This window comes from Felis catus, chromosome C1 (assembly GCF_018350175.1).
Source record: "Felis catus isolate Fca126 chromosome C1, F.catus_Fca126_mat1.0, whole genome shotgun sequence".
Taxonomy (NCBI): domain Eukaryota; kingdom Metazoa; phylum Chordata; class Mammalia; order Carnivora; family Felidae; genus Felis; species Felis catus.
In genome coordinates this window covers 79,724,745-79,733,040 of record NC_058375.1, presented here as the reverse complement: position 1 = coordinate 79,733,040, position 8,296 = coordinate 79,724,745, and the positions used below count along the sequence as shown (strand labels likewise).

Here is an 8,296-nt window from a genome sequence, read left to right as displayed (position 1 = left end):
AAAACTTTTCCTTTTAAAAAAGTGAGATATAATTCACATACCATAACGTTCACCCCTTTAAAATGTGTAGCTCGCTGGGATTTTGTATATTCAGAGTTGAGCAATTGTCATCACTCATTCCAAAACATTTTTATCACTCCCAAAAAATCCCATTAAATACCCATTAGCAGTCACTTCATATTCCCCTTATCCCCAGCACTTAGCAATAACTAATTTACTTCCTGTCTCAATAGATTTGCCTATTTCGAATATTTTATTTAAGTAGAATCATATAATATGTGGTCTTATATGACTAGTTTCTTTTACTTGGCAGAATGTTTTCAAGATTTATCCATGTTGCAACATGAATCACTATTTCATTCCTTTTTATTGCTGGATAATAATATTCCACTGTATGGATACACCATATTTTGTTTATCCACTCATCACTTGATGGACATTTGGGTTGTTTCTACTTTTTGTCTATTAAGCATAATGCTGCTATGAACAATCGTACAAATTTTTGTGTTAACACAGGTTTCACTTCTCTAGGAGTGAGATTGCTAGGTTCTATAGTAACTCTGTACAAATTTTTGACTAACTGCCAAACTTTTTTCCAAAAAGATACCACCATTTTACATCCCCACTTCTCCACATCCTTGCCAATGTGTGTTATTGTCTGTCTTTTTTATTCCAGCCATCCTAGTGGATGTGAAGTGGTATCCCATGGTTTGGAACTGAAAAGCCATTTTAAATAGTAAAACAGTTCAATTAAGATGGCTACATATAAATTTATTATTTAAAATATCAAAAGCCTTTTTATATACAAACAATAATCACTTAGAAAACATAATGGAATAAGACTCCAACAAAAAGGATAAAGTAGGAATAAAGTTAACAAATAATTCAAGATATATAATAGAAAATTTTACATACTCCTGAAAAGCAACTGAACAAATGGAAAGGCATAGGTGTTCTTTTTTTCCCTCCTTTCTGCTCTTAAATAGTAAGATTCAACATAATCAGTTCAATTCTCCCTATATTAATCTATATATAACATGACTCCAATACAAATATCTCCTAAGATTAGAACCAGACTAGCTGTAACTAAAGCTCATGTGAAAAGGCAACGCATAATTATGGTTTTACCCAAAGACCCAGGCTTCCTGGGTTCCCATCCTGGCATACTGCTTATTATTAGCTGTGTATTCCTGGTCAAGTTACTTAGCCTCTCTGTTTCAGATGCCCCTTCCACGAAAGGGGATAATATCTACCTGGTAGAGTTGTCAGGAGGATTAAATGCCTTAAAATGCATAAAGCACTTAGAATAGTACCTGGTATATAATAAATGCTAAACAGGTGCTAGTTATTAACATTATGTGGGAAAAACAATTCAAGAATAGCTGAGGAAAAAATTTTCAAAAAATGTTATGAGAAAGGATTGGCCCCATTAGACATAAAAACAGCACAGTTCTGGTGAATCAGAATGAAGACAGATCAATGGAACAGAATAGAGAATCCAAGCACCCCAATGCAAGTGGAAATTTAGAAAATGATAAAATAGGTATTTCAAATAAATGAGTATAGAAAAGAAGAGTTAGGGTGTTCATTACCAGTGATTCTGGGACCAAATTCCCACCTTACCCTTGATACAAAAGTATATTCTGGATGAAATTAAAATTTAAGTATAAAAATAAAACCAGATAAAGCACTAAAATGAAACATAATGAAATTATTTAAGAATCTGAGTGCAGTATAACCCCAAACCTAGAAGCCATAAAGGAAAAGACTGATAAATCCAAATATGTGAATTTCTGTAAGGCAATAAAATAAAATACTATATAGGAAATCAAAAGACAAACCAGTTGAGAAAGAATAATTGTAACACATATAAACAAAGGACTGGTTTCCAGAATATGTAAATAACTACAAACCAATACGAAAATGACCAACTATGCAATAGAAAAATGAACAAAACCCAAGAACAGATAAATAACAAAAAAGAAATACAAATCATTCCCCATATGAAAAAACGCTCAGCTTTCCCTCGTAATAAAAGACATGAATTGACACTACAACTAGAAACCATTTTTCACCTGTTTGATAACACATGGGTCTGTGAGAGTAAAGTGGGTACAATCTCTAGGAGAGCAATTTGGCAATATCTATCAAAGAATAAACAAACCCTTGACCCAACAATCCAACTTCCTAGGAATCTATCCTATAGATATACTTGCACTTGTCTACAACAATGTAAGAACAAGCATGTTCACTGAAGCATTGTAACAGGAAAATATTTACACCTGAATTTCCAACTATTGAAGACTGTTAAATCATTACAATACATACGTACAATGGAACAAGGCAGGTCTACCTATATTAATAAGTCAAAGAGCAAGTGTAGCATACTACCAATTGTATATCAACAACATCAACAGAGACAACAGATATAAAAGTTGACACGTGCATAAAATACATTTGAAAATATTTCCAAGAAACCATTTTCGCTAATGGTTATAAAGAGAATTGAAAGGCTTATAAGCTTATATAAAGCTTATAAAGAGAATTGAAAGGCTAAGGTATAGGAACAACAACGCTTACTTTGTATGTTTTTTGACAATTTTGGATTTTTAATTTTTTGCATCAAATTTGTTACAGTGAAGTTTGAAAAGCCCATTCATTGATGTACTTGCATTTAGTGAGGTGGAACCCTAATCACATGCAAACCTATGAGTTGTCGGAAGAGATGCAAGATAGCAATCCCTGCCTGGAGGAGCTGACAGGCAGAACGGACCTGGGACTCGGTTCCTAGCACTGGAATCCTGGGATTGAGGAGCGGGCATTCTTACCAGAAATGCAGATTCCTGGGCCCCATCCCCAATCGACTCCATTCGAGGCCCTCAATGACGCCCAGGAATCTGCATTTCTGACAGGATCCTACTGGGGATTCCGGTACGTGACAATTTTGAAGCCTCCAGGACTGGAAGGGCAGTCAGCCTGCACAGCGCAGGTCACGGTGTAGGCCCATTTTCTCATCCTTCCCGCGCCCTCCCTAGCGCTCACCGCCGCGCTCCGAGCTAGGGGTTGTCAGCACAGGAGCGTGGGGGACACTCCTCCGGAACAGCCGAGACCCGGGCCAACTTTGGGCCGAAATGGCGAGGCCTCGCTTGGGCCACCGGCCGGAGCCGTTCCTCCCAGGTCCTGGATCAGGCTCCGCTGTCAGCTGGGCCCAGATCCTGAGCCACAGAGCTGAGGAAGCGGGGCGGGGGGCAAGCGCACTTGCGCGAGCGGCTAGAGGTGGAACGGCCGCAGAAGCCCAATGCAGAAGGAGAAAGGGCAGAGATGGAGAGGCAAGTTCAACCGTTTAGGGAAAAAAATAACGGGGAGAGAAACGACGGGGTCAGAAAATAATTTCGGGGGGGAATCGGGAAAAACTGCGACTCCGCCGGGACTCGAACCCGGAACCTTTGAATGCCTTCAGCCTCTAGAAGTCCAATGCGCTATCCATTGCGCCACGGAGCCACCTGTTGGAGTCTTCGCGCATCTGCTGTGTTAAGCCAGAGGCGACGGCCCCGCGCCCTTCCCACCGCCCCCTGAGCCGTCCCCCCAGCCATCCGTCGGTCTTGCCGAGACCACGGTATTGCTAGCCTGGGTAGCGACCACCAAACGTGAGCTGAAGGCGCCCGTCCTTCCCCAGCGGCCGCCTCACACGAGGTCGCCGAGCCCTGCGACTCCGCCGGGCCCCAGCCGGTCGGTCCGAGGGCTGCCAGAGCCGGGTCCTGGGCCTACCCGGGGCGCCGCCGTATCTGGCCGCTCAGGACAAATCACACCCTCGCTCTTCCTCCCCGGTCCCTTCCTGCCCCGAGCGCCCCCGCCTACCGGGTCTCCGGCGGCCGCTCCCGCCCCGCCCTGGCCCCGGCGACACGGAACCAGGCCGGCCGTTGCGCCGTTAAGCCGGGCCGGTAACGCCGGGCACTTACGTCGCACCTTTTAGCCGCCGATCTCGAGCGGCGGCCCCTCCCGGGTCCCTGGCTCTTCCCTGGCTGGCCGCGGCGACGTCTGTGTGCGTGCTTGTGCGTGTTTTATTTGCGCAGGGTTCGGTAAAACGGGGTTTGGGTTGCATTTCGCTCCCCACAGACCCAGAGCCGAATTTCTGAGGTATCCGGGCTCTGGTGGACTGAGGGGGGCGACGCGCCCCGCGCCTGGCATCCTCTGAGAGCTTGTCCGAGGGCCGGGAGCTGTGTCCGCGGGCGCCGCGCGGCCGCCCCCAGTCCGCGCCCCAAGACCACGCGGTTGCGTGGGCGGCAGCCGTGAGGGTGGCTGCGCGCGTGGGAGCGCCGGGAGCATGCGTGTGCGGGTGCGTGCGGCTGGAGGGCGCGCGCCCGAGCGCTGCCGCGGGGTTCCCGGGGCGGCGGGAGGCGGCCAAGCCAGTGGCTCCTCGGAATGGCGTGGTCGCCACGAATCAGGTGGGTGATGGGGGAGGGGGCCTCAGTGCCCCAGTAGTCCCCAACAGCGCGACCCCGAAGCCACTTGAAATAGACAGTCTAAGTAAATACTGCGTGGTTGCTATGCAACCGCTGCAGACAAAACCCCAGGGCCTCCCTCTTCAATCAGCTTGCGGCTTTCCGAGCCCCGCCCACGTAGAAATTTCGGCTCTGCCGCTGTGCGCGCTCTTCAGGTCGGTTCTCGGCCCACCATTGCACCAAACCACCAGCAGCCACAGCTCACGCCATGCCTCACGCCATTCGTCCTTGCCTAGCATCATCAGGCATCAAAGCAGAGTAGTCTCTCAGTGTTCTAAAGAGGGAAAGGGAGCTCCCAAGAAGAATGTAGTCTGGTAGGGATCTTTCCATTCTTATTTAACTCCTCAACGTTGCTATGAGGCAGCTACTATTGTCCCCTTCAGAAAGAAGGGACACTGCAACTAAGAGAGGTTAAATTAATTGTGTAGGGACACCCAGCTAGTAAGTATCAAGAACTGTGAAGAATCTGAGATTTTACCCTCTTTGCAGGCTAACACATTAGCTTGTCACAGCTTCATGGATGCTGACAGAGCACACGAGAGTACTGGGTCATAAATGAAAGACTGTTACAGCAAAAGCAGTAGCCGCAGTGTCAACATGTTTGTGTTGGGTTCCGAACCCCAATTCTCACAGGAATGAAGCAGATGGGCCCAGATGGATGCTTGCACACAAAATGGATTGCATTACAGGAGAGAAATGCTAAACTTGGGGAACCCACTATTTTATAGCAAGCAGTAAGCAAGACTGCTCTTTGTCCTATGGGGAGACACCCTCAAGTTTGCTCACTATAAGCACAACCCTGAGAAATGGCCCAAGTGAGCAGGCTTTTGCATCTTAGTGCAAGGATCCTTAGTGTGCAAGGATTCTGAGGGCCCATGCTTGCCTGTCTCTCCAAACAGTTAGTGGCAGGACCCTGATTGCTGTCAGGCCTGTTTCATTCCACCATAATATAAGCAACATTCCTTGACAACAAGCATTTTATGTATAACATTGTTATGCCCTCTTTAGTAACGATTAATGAAATAAAATATGTCTTTGCAAGCATCAAGGAATTCTTACATGTGCAAAATTAGCCTGTAAAATAGAATATGACTTTAAATCATATTTACATAAATCTTTACTGAACTCTGCAATGTACCAGGCACTTGTGGCATCTGTCTTCACTGGTTCTTGGAGTTGAACATGGAGGAACAGAGGAAGAGATAGGTGTTCAGTGCCCCTGTGGAAACACTTTGCAGAGGAATTTTGTCTGGAGGTGTTGGTGCCAACTCTCAAATGATGAGTCATTGACATAAGTAACAATTCAGACTCATATATAAAAGTTCTGCGTAGGGGACATTGGGAAAGAGACAGCATGCTAGAGGATGATGTGTGTGTTCCTTATTCCACTTGATGAATCAAACAAAGAATTTTGGGTATTTGATTCCTTTTACTAGTTGAGATCAAAGCTCCTTCTCCTGTCATGGAAAACACTACCAAGATACAGGGTTAGCAGACAGTGTGGGAAAATGAGGCTTGTAACAAACTCTGCTAGCAATCGAGGTTGTACTTTTTACCCCCTACAGTTAGAAGACTGGGAAAGCCACAGTGGAACAAGCTCTGTGTGTGTTCTATGATAATTAATAAGCGCTTTATAGTGAATCTAGCTTCAGAGACAGTAATGTTAGCACGTAAAGGGAATGAAAATGTGTACTTAGTTTCCATCTGAGGAGAAAGATTCAGTAGGTTTTAAGGTCTTAAGCCTTTCCTAACTTTAAAAGATGATTTTTTTCAGACAGTACATACAGTAAACAGCAGCCATTATAAAACCCGAGCCAAGAATTACTCCAAGTAAAAAAAAAAAATTACCTCTTCCTTCCTGCCGACAGAGGGAGCCAAAGCACAAACTGTAACCACCTCCACTCAGGCTGATCACGCCCAATTCTAGTTTCCTGAACAGCAAAGCCCTAAATTAAATAGAACTTCATTTTGGTGTTTTAAAGTTCAAATCCATTATACATCCCTGGGAGACTGCAATAACACTTTTCATGTTTGTACAGCAGAATTATTTTTAAGTTACTATGTTGTTCTATTTGCAGTGCTTACTAGTAGCTCCAGCCTCCCCCAGAAGGCCTAGAAATCTACAGTGTTGTGTATTTTCGCTAGCTTTGCTTTGCTTCAGAGGGAGAAGGTCATTGGAGTATGGATTTAACTCAGTTCATGGAGTGTTTAGGGAGGATATACCTGGGTCTACTGTGGGAGACAGAGTGGAAGTTTAAGACACAATCCAAGGAGACTTCCAATTCCTTGGGAGAAATGTGACCAATGAAAATGAAGCAATACGCAAATAATGCAGTACAGCATATGAAAACAAATGGCAAAGTGTGATGAGCACCCCTGCCAATGTAAGGTTTTTGAGTTTGCACTCCCAAGTAATAAATATGTACTACTATATTAATTATAAGCATACCCCAATTAGAAGTTTTAGAAGGATGAGATTTTTTTAAAAAGTAAAGATGCTGAGGTTTGGAGCACAGACTGTAAAGTCACACTCCTGGTGTTCACATCCTGGCTCTGACTCTGATTTGAAAGACATAATCCTCAACTTCCCAGAGCCTTTCTTTCCTCATCTGAAAAAATCCCAAAGTTGTTTTGAGGACTGCAGAAATTGATCCTTGCAAGGGTTTATCTCAGGCCTGGCACATGGTAAGTGTGTAACAAGTGTTTGCTGTTATTATTAGCAAGAAACTCTCAATTAAGAAAAAAAAAAGCCACATCCTAAAGGAACAAACCAGAGTTCAGATACAGCATCAGCTAAATTTGTCACAACCCACGACCCAGCTCCCACTGGACTGTAGACATCATGTCTGTTACCAAACAGAACACCCAGCCTCTCAGTCTGAAAGCCGGAAACATTTACCTTCAGCTTCATGATTTCCTCAGTTCTGTCTCAAAGAACCTTGAGTGGATTCTTATTTCTACTTGTGCAACCGCATGGTTTTCCAAAACGAAAACTTTTTGCCAGACAAAATCCCTCAACATTTAAATGATGGCCCTTTTCATCCTAAAAAATCTTAGCACGGAAGTATTAGCTAGACCAATAACCAAACTACATAGGTGGCAAGATGGGAATAAGGAAAAGAAAATAAAATTTTCCAAGATGAAGAAATATAGACATTAGGACAGAAAAGAAGGACGAATAGGCCCTTACAGAAGTACCATGGGGGCTGAGGAGTTAAATGTGTTGGGAGATTAGGTTGGACAGGTAGGATTGAGGCCAAGTGTGACAAAGCAGCCTGGGCAGGCCTGGTTCAGGATGAGGAATGTGGATGTAATGCCACAGGCAATGGGGAGCTACTAGGTTCTTTTGGTGTGTGCTTTAGAATGACTGACTGGGCTTTAGAAAATGATTTAGGAGGTGGCGTGCAGGCTGAATGGGGGTGCGGGGCAAGGGTCAAAGAGACCATTAAATTTCATTAAATGCATACTTGGTGTTTTCCTATGCTTCTTCATCTCTTCAGCAAGTGATGATTGAGGGTCTACATGAGATCCAAAGAAAAAAGACACGTGCCTAGTTTATAAGCCTAATCGAAATGAACACAGATACACAACCAACTGTGATGCTGGCTCAAGAGGTCTCCAGGTGAGGTACAGGTGGAACGGGACTTCAGGGGAGAGAGATTTCATCCAGAGAGAGGGAATTAGGGAGGAAGGCCACATATGAAAACATTCTCTAACCTACGGCCAATTTGTGCTCAGGGATACTGGCAGGGATTAGCATACAGCCTGGGGGATGTGAGGAAGAAGACCAGACA

At 44.5% G+C, this 8,296-nt stretch overlaps 1 non-coding gene across 1 annotated transcript; it reads right to left on the bottom strand.

Annotated features, from left to right (window-relative positions):
* Positions 1 to 3,416: 3,416 nt before the first annotated feature.
* Positions 3,417 to 3,501, bottom strand: TRNAR-UCU. The gene is given in 2 exon segments: positions 3,417 to 3,452; positions 3,465 to 3,501. It is a non-coding gene; the product is annotated as a tRNA-Arg (tRNA).
* Positions 3,502 to 8,296: the final 4,795 nt, after the last annotated feature.